Genomic DNA, 13,356 nt, shown 5'->3' on the forward strand with positions numbered 1-13,356 from the left:
TTTATAAGCATACTCTTCACTCTATTATCCAAGTCATTAATGAAAATACTGAAGAGTACCAGACCCAGGATTGACCCCTGCAGGGCTCCCCTAGATATAACCTCCCAATTTGACAGCAAACCATTGATAACTACTCTTTGAGTATGGTCTTTCAGCTAATTGTGCACCCACCTTATAGTAACTTTGTCTAGACCACATTTCCCTAGTTTGCGTATAAGAATGTCATGCAGAATTGGGTCAAAAGCCTTACTAAAAGCAACGTATATCACATCTACTGCTTCCCCCCACCCACAAGGTCAGAAACCCTGTCAGAGAAGGAAATTAAGTTGGTTTAGCATGATTTGTTTTTGACAAATCCATGATGACTATTCCTTATAAACCTATTTTCCTCCACGTGCTTACAAATGACTGTTTAATAATTTGCTTGTAAAACTCTTCTGATCTTGACTGTATTCCATTGTCTGAAATGAACTTTCCATCATTTGGAAGGAAGAAATCTGTTTACATTTTATCAAATTAAACCTTCTATCACATTAACCTATTATCTCCCCAGACTATAGAGGAACATTAAAATGGATCTTTCAGAATGTAATATATTCAGTGAACTTTTGATCTTTCCATTTCTCTCTCTTTCTCCATACTTTCTTTTCTCTCGTCTCCCTCTTTTCATTTGTCCTGTTTCTATTCTCGATCTGTGAGTATCTGCGATACTTCAGTTCATATTAATCTGTTTCCCTCCTAAAACCTGTAAATGGGATTCATTCTACTGATTCAGTAGGAGTTTGATCAAGGCCAACAAGCCAAACAGATATATTTTCATAATTGGGTATATGGTGATGCAGCACCAGTTCCTGTTAGTTATGAACTAATTCACTATCCAGCAAGATGACAGTTTGGCTTGCCAGACATTTTTTGTTGATCTTTGCCATCAGCTTTTCTCTATCATATTTTCTTATATCTCACCATATACAAATATATAGCTCTGCTGAATTGGTTAGACAGTACTTCATTAATGTATAGTTTCCTCAATCCCAATTAACACTTATGTAATTCAAAACAAACATTTTATGTTCCATATTTTATAGTGTTCCAACACTGAATTATAGAAAATCATCTATATTGTTACATAAGGACTTTTTAAATATATATGTACCTACAACAGGGGAAACTGCCACAAATCCCAACTGTGTGGTTGACTATAGAAAATAAATATTTTTTATGTCAGGCAATTATTTTCCTTTTAGGGGCAAACTGACTTTTCTAGACCTCCTGAATTTAAAAACATTCTGCTTCCTCCCCATGGTACTAACCAACATATTTATACTCTTATAACTCTTCTAGCATAGACCACGCCTAATTCCATTGACTTCAGTGGAACTCCACCGGGGCTGAATCTGTCCTTATGTCTGAGAGACAATGAAGGGCATTGTCCTGGCTGTGTATCTCAATAGACGTGCAGTGTTGTTACAGCCACCCATGCTGGTCCCAGAATATGGGAGAGAGAGAAGGTAAGTGAGGTGACATCTTATATTGGACCAACTTCAGTTGCTGAGAGAGACAAACTCTGGCACTCCAGAGAACTCTTTTCCCGACTTGAAGAAGAGCTCCAAAGCTCGCCTCTCGTCTCACCAACAGAAGTTGGCCCAATAAAAGGTATTATTACCTCACACCCACCTTGTCTCCATATTAGAGAGGGAAGAGCAAGCAGAGCTGCCCTGGGTAGCAAACCAGAGTAGATTTCCTTGTCCCTTGCCCAGCTTTTCACTCAGGGCAAGGTATTACCCCAGATCCTTGCTTCCCCCTCCTGCTCCATCCCCACTCCCCCCCCTCCCCCCCCCCCACACACACAACCTGCTGTCTTTCCCCTTGGCGAGCCCACTTTTCCCAGCCTCCTCCCAGGCTGCCTGCTCCCTAGTGATGTGCTAAGATTTCCATTTCCTCTCCGCCCGTTACACAGGGCAGGTGGTGGAGCTGCTGAGAGGCAGCTCTCTCTCCCTCTCTCTCCCTCTCTCTCTCTCCATTTTCACACAGCCCCTCACCCCCTTTGCTGTCTTTCTCCATCTCTCTCTTGCTGGACTTGGCTTTATTTGGCGCTCCCGGAAGCGGCGGTGCGTGTCGCTCTGCCGGGCTGACTGACTGACACCAGCTCCCACGGTAGGGAAGGGGAAGGAGGCAGCGGCCAGGGATTATCCCCGCAGCGAGGACGCGAGCAGGGGGCTCCTCCAGCCAGGTAATTCCGGAGCAGCCCGCGGCGGAGCCGGCTGTGGGGGCCCCGCAGGAGGGCTGGGGTGGGGGCAGCCCCGGGGGGCGATCCGGAGCGGGGCGGTCTGTGTGTGTACGCGCGCGAGGCGGAGCGGCGGCTGCAGGGGGCCGTGCAGAGGGGCCCTGCGTTGCCAAGCGGCTGCTGCCTGCAGAGGACATCTGGGGGTGGGGTGGGGGGGGGGGGGGCGATGCTGAGGGGTGGGGGTAGGGGGTTTATTGTGCCATGATCCCCAAGCAGTGCTGCCCTGGCGGGCTTCTGGGGCGGGGCTGCATAGCGGCAGAGCTGCCTGCGCCCTCTCTATCTGGGTCAGCTCTGCGCACTGGTGCTGCCTCCCCCACATGCTCTGCCTGGGGCTGTGGCCTGCTGCTGGCCAGGGCCCCGGGTCGCTCTTCAACTTTCGGCTCAGCCCCTGAGAAGCCCCAACAGCACTTCACCCCCCCCCCCCGCCGCCCCCCATGAAGCCAGGCTGCTGACAGCTGCACGCACGCAGCAGTAGAGACACGCTTACAGAGAACCGGGGCTTTTATTATTACAGCTGTACCTGCATATTCTGCTTTTCAACCTCGTATTCAGCTGAGGAGGAGGGAAGGTGTCTGACAGCCCCTGAGAGCAGCACTGCAGGGTTTGGCTTGTTGAGGGTAGATAGCCATGAAGTGTGTTGGATTAGAAACCCCACCCCCGCATCACCATGGCTTTCTAAGAGATTATCGGAAACCCTCTGGTTCTTCGTTTAGATCTGATGGTGTCAAGTGATGCCCTGCTGATTCGGGCAGTGCAAGACTTAAGATTGGCTAATTTTGTTCAGGAGCCAGGGCTGTTTGATGGTGGCTAGGCTCAAATTGTGCCAGGGAACACCTAGAGCCACAGAAGCAAAATGTTAGGTGACGAGAGACATAGGTTAGTGATTAGCCTACAGGTATAGCTGTGTGGAAAGCAAAGGGTTAAAGAGCAGTTTAGGATATACCAGCTAAAGGGAGGACAGAGACTCCCTGCTTATAGGGATGCTACAAAACCAAAGGGGGGTGGGGGGGAAGAGAGCAAGAGAGAAGAATCAAGGAACTCAAAGCCTACATACACCTTGCATTTTGAAATAAATGAACATTTTAAAGGAATGTTCTCAACAGATTCATTTTGCACAATAGCAGAGTAGAACTGATCATGAGCCCACCTGAAAGACTATAAAATAAATGTGGTTTTTTTTAAATGACTGGTAATTTAGAGCCATATATTTGCAATAGACAAACACAGTTGATGGCTTATACCAAATCAGACCAAATTTCATCATAATCAGTATATTTTTTAAAATAAAAGGACTTTTGAAAAAATGACTTCCAAAGTTTCATTATCTAAATGTGTTCTACTAATACAATGATAGAATATATTTAAAGAAAAACACATTGATCTACAGGCAGCTATATTAACAGTTGTTTAAAAAAAGGGGACTACTGTGTTTTTAAAAAATGCTGCAGGAGATAAAGACAAAAGTGATATTTGGTTCAGTGGGTACCATGATTCATTGTTCTATGAAATCATTATCTGCAAACCATTCATATTTCAGGGAGTGAATGGCATTTTTAAAACTATATTGTAGATGGTGGGGGGTGGTTAAAACCCCCACAAAATTGCAAGCTCTTAAATACTGTTTCTCAAAGCTGTCCTTATTGCATGAGGTATTAATACATTTAGCAAAGTGAACATTTTCACATGCTAATTTTTATGCCTCAGACATATTGAAGCAGGTTTTTCTTTTGTTTACAGCTCACAGAACAGTAAAGTTTCCTTTAGCTTTTGTTTAACACTATAAACTTTAAAACAAGGATTTAATAACAAAATTGAATGGGGGGGGAGAAGCTTTTAAACAATGTAATACTATGAACAGTGCTTTTTCTATAGAGAAGCGAGGTGTGTAGAATAGTTTGACATTTTAGATCTTTGTTGTAATAAAATGTTACAGGGTCCTTAGACAATTTCTGTGATTCATCAATCTCTTCTCCCTCAAGAAAGCGAGCATTGCTCAGATCTAGATGGTGCACATGCAGAACCCCAAGTGTAATGAATAAAATCTGTTTTCTCTATTAAATAAAAATGAAAAAGGCGTGCATTATTTACTGTAGTAGGTCTAACACATTACATGGCTTGGTCATCCATTGTAGACAATGGCAAATACTTCAGTGAAAAAAAATGCATAGTATCCTCAGTCCTATAGCTAATGGTGAGTGATCTTGGTATACGAAGATCCTATATTAACCAAAGTGAAAACAAAGAAATATTTGTTTACCTATGTTCATATCAGACTTCCACATTCAAAACCATAACTCACCTAAATCTCTCTTGCAAGAGCAATAACTGAAAATCCTGATAGTGGCTCCAAAAGAACACTAAAATTACCACCTATACAGGACTAAATTTGATGGGAATTTGGGATTTTACCCTGAATTATCATACACTGGAGGAAGAATGTGGCCCAGTGGAGCAGGCAGGAGGACTGGAAGTCAGGGCATCCATATTTTGTGCCTGGCTCTACCACTGATTTTAGTGTGACTTGATGCAAGTCATTTAATTTTGCTGTATTTCAGTTTACAGTCTTTAAGGAATAAGGACATTTACCCTCCGTAGTAAAATGCTTTGAGATCCATATAGGAAAAATGCTGACATGCAAAGTACCTTTAATGGAATGTTCTTTGTTGATTTGTGCAGACTTCATTGCTCTAAAATTCACCTGCAAAAACAAAAAGATAATTTTAGTAGGTATGTCTTAGTAAGACATTTTTATAGGTAAAAATTGGGAAAGTTCCTTTACTTCTCACATTTATTAGGCAAACAAAACAGCAAGTTAACCCTAACTTGCGCTCAGTTTTCAGGCACGTAGATCTTATAACAAACTAAGGAAGAAACTTTGGCTGCATTATTCAATTTTTGAAAATTCTTTCCTCTTAATTCTAGATGTTTCTCTTGTATTTGGAATGCAAAAGGAAAGTTCTTTTGTATAGCTTAATTAACAGTTATAAATTCCCATGAATGGTGATCAAAGCTGTCTAGTCTATACCAAGAGTTCCCAAATCTTTTGGAAAACTGATAATAGTTTCAGACTAAGGGCCCAGTCTGACTCCTATAGATATCAGTGAGAGCTTGTTCGGGCGCTAAGTCTTCGTATGTACCTCTAGTTCATCTATACATATTAACTTACAGTGGCGTTTGGGCTCCTGGAGACTTCAGTCTAATGGTTCCAACAAGTGTTAACACACATACAAGAGAGTGACTCACTCTTGTGAAGTGTTGAGCCAGTGGTGGCCGGTGGTCTTCAGCATCTCAAGACTCATGCTGGCAGGAACAGTCAAGAGTACTAATTATAAAAGCCTGATGTGCAGGTACTGCTGTGCATTGGGAATCACTTGGCCCAATGAATAAGGTTTGTGGCCTAGTTAAAAGGTAGATAAGTGGCCAACTACATAATTGGTTAAAGTATCTGATTTAGTTCCAAGGCAGTGAGTTCAAATCCTATTACAGCATAGGATTTGTAATATTTCAGTCCAGTTTTTCCATCATTATAACTACATATTAAGGTGTTACTTTTCTGAAGCAAGACAAGCAGTGATTCAACACATTCTGCACCTAACCACCAGTGGTTTAGAGAAAAGAACAATTCAGCCATATAAAGATTTCATGTCAATCAGAGCAGCCATGTTAGAAAAGGTTAACTGTACAAATGGTCAAGTTAAACAAGACCTAATCAGGGCTAACTTGGTCATTCTGGAGTTCATAATTCCACACACTGAAACTCTAACATGGGATAAGTTGCATACAACTCTGTCACCCTGGGATATATAGCTGTTAGTTCTCATAAACAGAGTAAGGTTGAGCTTGGTCACTATTAAGAGGGAAGATCTTCAAATAGAAACCAAGGTGCTATAAGAAATGTTGTTGGTAATTCAGTAGGTGGCACTCTTCATTCTGTGTCAGAAGCGAACACATGCCCCAGCACAGTTTTGGAGATATTGTTCTGTTAGAGCCTTTGTCTTTGGAATGAGACATGGAAAAAAGGGCCTGATTACTTGTCATCAGTAAAGATCACTGCACTTTTTGCAAGAGTAATAATGGTACCCACCATGTCCTAGCCCTATTCCAGACATTCTTCCAACTACCATTTCTTCTGTAGTTTCAACAGGACAGGGCAGTATTCTTTGCTTGTTCTAAACTCCTGTGAGTTGTTAGACCAATGCTGTATTCCATACCAGAATACATTCCCGTACTGAATGAAGTGCTTCCTCTGCTTATAAAGTTCAGGCTAAATGTGGTCCAAGAGTGATGGATTTTATAATTATGATATGGCTGAACTGTCCTCATTTTCTGATGGTGAAATTTTATTGGATCATGGAGCATATACATGGTAACTGTTTTCCATCCTCCTTTCTCAATCCACTAGTACCAGTTAAAAAGTCTACTCTAGCTCTCTTACAGAAATGGACCAATTCTCATTAATGTAAGTCAGATTCAAATGATGTTATTCTACCTCCTTTTGCAGAAAGCCCCCTCCCCCATCCCTAAGTACTAGGATCGCAGGGGCAGGACAGAGGAGTGCTCCACAAATCCATGGCATGTTTCTCTGGTAGCATGAAAGAGGATTTGAGTGTGGTGGGAATTCAGCTAGGAGAGTGGTAGCATGAAAGAGGATTTGAGTGTGGTGGGAAGTGAGCTAGGAGAGTGGTCAGTTAGTTTGCCACAGGCCTCACTTAGAACTTGATCTAAATCTCTTAGAAGAGAATTGGAGTCTTTCCACTGACTTTAGTGGGAGTTGAATCAGGCTTTGTGAAGCCACAGCTGATACAGCCCATGGAATGCAGTATTAATAGCAGCAGAGTAGCTACTTATCCCCTCCCTCCCTACCTCCTGAATTTGCAGGAGGATTCCTGCCCAGTCTTTCTTAAATCTTGAGTAACCTATTCAGCATTGGTGACGCCTCATCTGGAATACTGTGTCCATTTTTGGACCCCACACTATAAGAAGGATGTGGACAAATTGGAAAGAGTCCAGCGGAGGGCAACAAAAATGATTAGGGGGCTGGAGCACAGGATTTATTAGGAGAGGCTGAGGGAACTGGGATTATTTAGTCTGCAAAACAGAAGAATGAGGGGGGATTTGATAGCTGCTTTCAACCACGTGAAAGGGGGTTCCAAAGAGGACGGAGCTAAGCTGTTCTCAGTGGTAGCAGATAACAGAACAAGGAGTAATGGTCTCAAGTTGCAGTGGGGGAGGTTTAGGTTGGATATTAGGAAAAACTTTTTCACTAGGAGGGTGGTGAAGCACTGGAATGGCTTATCTAGGGAGGTGATGGAATCTCCTTCCTTAGAGGTTCTTAAGGTCAGGCTTGACAAAGCCCTGGCTGGGATGATTTAGTTGGGGATTGGTCCTGCTTTGAGCAGGGGGTTAGACTAGAAGATCTCCTGAGGTCCCTTCCAATCCTGATATTCTAGGATTTAGAAAAGATTACCCATTGACAGCCCATTTTGTCTGAATAAAACAAAATTGAATGAGGAATGCAGGATTTGACAGAGTATGGATATTCTCGAGAGCTAGGGTATACTATAGAGAAATGATCAAGTTTGTCCTAAGTGGTAGTAACAGCAACTTAACTGTTGCCAATTCTGGAAGTTTTGCCTAGAGACTAATGTCTTCTTGCCTTCCATGTTTTTTTTATTTGTTTGCCATAATTCTGTCTGGTCAAAGAAGTGAAACACTGACAGCTTCTTTGCATTGGGAAGCATACCCTTTTAAATAGCACAAATGCGTTTTAAAAGCACAACTTAGATAGAACTCTAATTTAGTTAATGATTTTACCATTCAATCTTATTGGATGAAGTAGTCATACCTCACCAGCTCCAACATCTGTGGCCGTATGCAGTATATTCTCCAAGTTCAGCAGCTCATTTTGCTTGCATACAGTAATTGGACTTGTGGCATGTAATTAAGTAGCTTGCAAGCCCTATAAAATGTTTGATTACTTGAAAAGTATTATGCTAATATATGGCAAAGGGGTGCCTAAGAACACAGTATATCTATTGATGGGAAAAATACTTAAAATCTTACACTTCATTGTCACAAAGAGAAGCAAGTAAAACCAGACAAAAGATAAGGCGAGAACTGGGAGAACAGTTACATAAAAGGTAGCATAAGTGATTAGGAGGATGTACTAGGAAATGGGTTGCCTTCGTTATTTTAACTCCATCAAATTGGCAATCCTTGATTGCTACAGTAGATCATTAAATAATGAACTTTTGCCATCACCATTGATAAAGCGTTAAGAATTATTCAGCTGTGGATGGGAGTGTTTTTTTTTTAAACAACTGGATATTCATGTGTAATTAGAGAATGAACTGCTATTTCAAGGGATACTAAATATATATGCACATACTATATTCAAAAATGTGAATCAGTAAAATATTTCAAAGACCTCAGCACAGTGTGTGCATACACAGATTCTTGAATAATTATCCTGGCATGTGCTATTGCTTACCTGTAGTTATATGAGACTAAATAGGGATGTGATAAGAAATTTAAGATGTGTTTCTAATCTTAGTCTCTGTTTTGATGGATGGGATTTTTATTTTTTTAAATGAAAGCTCTCCCAATATAAAATACTGTCAAAATATAAAATGCCACACTGGCCTCTTGAATGTTTTTGTTTTTTTTAAACTTTAGTCTGTTGGACAAAACACAGGAAAGAGGAAAAGTGACAGAAAAACCAAACACACAGTAGATAGGCTCTGCAGTACTAGTCAATTTGCATACCAACTCTGTGAAGTCAAACAAAGGACAAAAACTTGGGGATAAGTAGGAGAAAACAAGGAAAAGTCAGGATTTTCTCTTCTCCATAGAGGTCTCTTCTGATAAAAAGGCTTTTAAGACTTAACACTGTACCTGAAGAATGTAGCTCACAGAAAAAAATGTTTTGGATACCATCTTGTGGCTATATATATAATATTTAAAAGACCCATTTTCATTAATAGAACATCAGTTTTCATTATCTGTATCCATCAGGACACAGATATGAAAGTTCCTTTATACTTTGTACCATACTAGAACCAGTCAAAAGCTTCAAACACTGACAATTTTTTCCATTTCAAATTTTAACCAAAAAACCCCTTCCACACACATTTTTTGCCTTTTTTCTCCAAGGCGGTTAAGGCTAGTCAAAATGTTGGCAAAAAGTCAAAATGCTATAAAAATGCAAGAGCATTGCATAATTTTAAAAAAATATATTTATAACATTTTTACAGACAGCTGTCCTCTGCACTTAGGAGCACTGTTCCTAAAACAACCTGCAGCAGGACCAAGGGCAAAATCAGTGTTTCTATATCGTGATGCCAACTTTTCCCTACCTAGTGCTAAAAATTTCCCAAATCTTCCCAAATCTGGTGAAAAATTCCCAGCCGCGCTTCTATATCCTGGGAAATTCACCAAATCTGGGAATTTTTGAATAAAATGTTTCAACTTGGGAAATTGGGAATTTTCATTCAAAACATTTTACTCAAAAATTCCCAGATTTGGGGAAATTTTCCAGGATATAGAAGCACTGAGCAAAATTGGAAGAAAGCTCACCAAAGGCTCAGGTTTGAATACAAAGTCACCCTCTCTCTAGGTAGGGTTTTATTGCAGGGATTCTTGTTTAATCTAAATTGACATTAATTTGGCATGTCTCTAACTACATTCTTTCCATGGAGTTAACATAAAAACAAAGTACTAACCATACAAGGTAGCACTTCTGTTTCTCTAACATGCAAGCTTCTGGCAAACACACTCTTCCTATCTCACTGTCTTCTATGAGAGAAATCCCCATTTTGTCTCCTCCTGCCACTCATGCTTTATGGTGAAGCAAACTCACTACCCATGCTCTTTTCCTTTTCTTCCTCCTACTCCTCTTCCCTCCCACCCCTTTTCAGGTGATGAAACTAAATAGGTTCTGCTGCACTTAATTAGTCCCATTCTTCCTCTCCCCTTTCGCCACCTTAGTGTCTCTGACTGGGAATTAATCCCTAAAACCATAAGCCATTGCATTGGCTGGCACAGTGGGGCCTCATTTTATGGACAACCTGAGTGTGGGGAGCAGCAAAGATTTGAGTTCCTCACCAGGAAATGCCAACACACCTGTAATAATTTAAAGGAGGTTACATGTCAATAACAGGGGAAAGTAGCTATTCTTTGCATTTCCATCTTACATTGGCTGTGTTTTATGACAATTAAACTATGATTGGATGCTCCTCCAGTTTGAGAAGAATTCCAGGAACATGTTGGGATGTTTCTCCTAACTTAGTATATGTTGTACTGCTTTCTTAGCTAGCAGATGAAAAAAGCCTTCCTGATATAGATTGCTACATACCTACTCTAAACCTGTAATAAATTTGTGGTTGGCTTTAAGATGCTACCTTTTTAGAATACTGGAGGCTTGGTTTTTGTATATTTTGTAGTTCAGTTACATCTTATCAGAGAGCAAATGCATGGGCCACTATAATTTGAAGACTATGATAGTGATTTCTCCAAGCAGTGCAAGGGATTTAGTCACACAACTTCCAAATTGCATCTCATGAGTTTGTACAGGAACAACCGAGGGCAGAATTTGCCCTGCACTATCTGTAGTGTGGTGGAGGTATGTGAGAAAGAAAGGACCCAGCTTGACTTTCAGATCCCAGGCTGTTTTTGAAGGGGCTGGCAGCTAGGAAAAAAACAAACCATCTTTGTAATTTTAAACTGAGTGAATATGGTAAGGAATCAAAAAGGCCCACTAAACATGGAACCCTATGACACTATTTTTACAGTTACTTTTCAGAGTAAAACTATGCTTAAGAGGCTACCGCCTTTCCTTTGTTCAAAACTGGAATCTTTGCTCTTCTGATTGTCATCATGTTTTTTCACTTTTTTATTTTCTTATGTCACTGTGCTACTTACCCTCATGGACTCATTACAGCTTGTTTCTACTTGAGACAAAGCAATATGTTGTTCTCCTGTCAGCCATACAGAATGATGGCAGGAGCAGGCCCATTTGTGCTGCTCTTTCTTTGTCTGCTATGTTGGAAAATATTTGAGATGAAGAGTGTCCAGAGAAATTATTCTGCAGTTTTGTTCTTTCCTAGGTTACAGACATAAGTATATTTGTAGGTAGAGGTCAGATGGGGGGAGGGGAAGGAATGGTCATTCTGTTTTAAGGTTTGCCTATAAAATATGCTCTGCCCATGTCTCCACAGGCTGTGCTAGGCTCCTTGGGCTTGGAGAAAAAATAAATGGTGACCCCTCGTCAACACCAGCCACTTGTGACACCAAATTGAGATATCACAGTAAATTGTGCAAGTCTATGATCCCCCTCTCCTTTTTTACATGCATGAAATAGTTAACAGTGTTGATATTTAAATTATCATCACTGGGCATCTGAGTTAACATCCTAGTGAGGACCTTTCAGAGATATTGTTCCAAGCTTTTTCCAGGCTCAGGTAGGCTATGTCTTTACTGTAAGAAAAAGAAAGCTGTGTTTTTTACATCAGATAGTTGTCTTGACTTAGACTGTAGATGGTCCTTATTTCAAGATGATGAGTCAGCCCAACCTCACTTTAGAGTCTTTTACAACTTGAGTTTTAGACTTTAGCACATGAGATTTGTGTAGAATGTGGAAGGAAGAGAGTCTGTAGTTTCTTTAGGGGTGTACAATACTTATTTTAAGAAAAAGTTCTTATGTTTTCACAAAATCTTGCACATTGTGGAAGCTCTCCTGGTGCTATCTATCTTATTTCATTCAGACAAAATACCCAGTATGTTAAAAAACAAACAATGTTTGGAATGTTTATGACCAACTCACTCACTGAATATGCAGATTATATTTTGCAAAAAGAACAATGTACACATCTATTGTAGGCAGGTTGAGTTCCCACCCTGCACCATGCACAGTGTATCTAGTCCAAGCTTACCCACGTCCAAGGATTTGCCTTTGTTGCTAACGTAAATGAGAACAAAATATAAACCTCGACCAAGGCTTTTTCCTGAAAATGTCTGTTCCTAGGGTTTTTCCCTGTAGAATCCACTGGCTTTGCTTCTAATTCCTTGTTCCGTAGTCACGCACAAACCTTATTAAACTACTAGGGTTGAGCTAAAAGGACCCATTAGCCTGACAGCCAAGGTGAATCAGCAGAAGAGCTCTGCATCTATATGTAGAATCCTAATACCCTGTTACATCTTTTTAAAAAATTAAAAATATGTAGTAATAATAATGATAAAAACTCTCTTTGCATATTTGGCTATCTAATAATAGTACTTTAGACACTCTCCCCACAGTAGGGGGACAGGTAATTAGCACAATGGTGTTTGTTCTGGTTGCTAATGTAGCTTAATAATATGCAGTTTGTTGGAATCTAGTATTACACATGTGGTATCTCTGAGGGATTAACACTTTTAGCAGTGATGTTTATTAGGAAATAACATATGCATACCCTGGATGTCATTTACTGGGATAAAATGTTCACAACCTTAAATGGAACATGTGTGCATGAAACCTGTTAAGTAAATGATGAAGGGGGAGGGTTCCATGCTTTGAAACCTAGCTGTTTATTTGATTTGTTCACATCATGTACTTTTAGAAGGGAAAGAAGACAACATTAACTGATGAGAGGTCAGATCTTAAAGAAGCAAATACAAGACTTTCTTGGTGTCTTGAATTGAAGGTGTGTAGTCATTAGTAAAAACAACCAAGACAGAATCTTACCACAGTATATACGAGGATTGGAAAGATCTAGGAAATCCAAGGAGAGAGTGTACATTCACACAACTTTTAGTCCAGACTTAACTAGCGTTCTGTATTGTATCTGTATATAGCAGGTACAAATGATTGTAGGCACAACCTTATGCCAACAATTATTTGCAACTGTATTTCAGTCACTTGGATATCTAAGTACCTAATTTGCAGGTGCCGTCAGGCTATGCACATAACCAGAATTGCACTGACAGTCATTTGTACCTGTCATTTGGAAATGTAAAAATAGAGACCACTTTTGGAAACGCATCCCTTAAAATATCATTTAAATTTACTGGCGAGGAGAGAGGAGATTGTTTTTCTA

The 13,356-nt window shown here is 40.4% G+C and overlaps 1 protein-coding gene across 2 annotated transcripts in view; it reads left to right on the top strand.

The window, feature by feature from the left end:
* The first annotated feature begins 2,001 nt into the window (after positions 1-2,001).
* CAP2 (cyclase associated actin cytoskeleton regulatory protein 2) overlaps positions 2,002-13,356 on the top strand; it is an 87,610-nt gene continuing 76,255 nt past the window's right edge. For both annotated transcript variants that reach the window (XM_073331989.1, XM_073331990.1), the window contains exon 1: positions 2,002-2,230. The gene's annotated coding sequence lies outside the window, so the exon portion shown is untranslated. The remainder of the gene's footprint in view (positions 2,231-13,356) is intronic.

The sequence above is a fragment of the Lepidochelys kempii genome, chromosome 2 (genome assembly GCF_965140265.1).
Source record: "Lepidochelys kempii isolate rLepKem1 chromosome 2, rLepKem1.hap2, whole genome shotgun sequence".
NCBI classification, from domain to species: Eukaryota; Metazoa; Chordata; order Testudines; family Cheloniidae; genus Lepidochelys; species Lepidochelys kempii.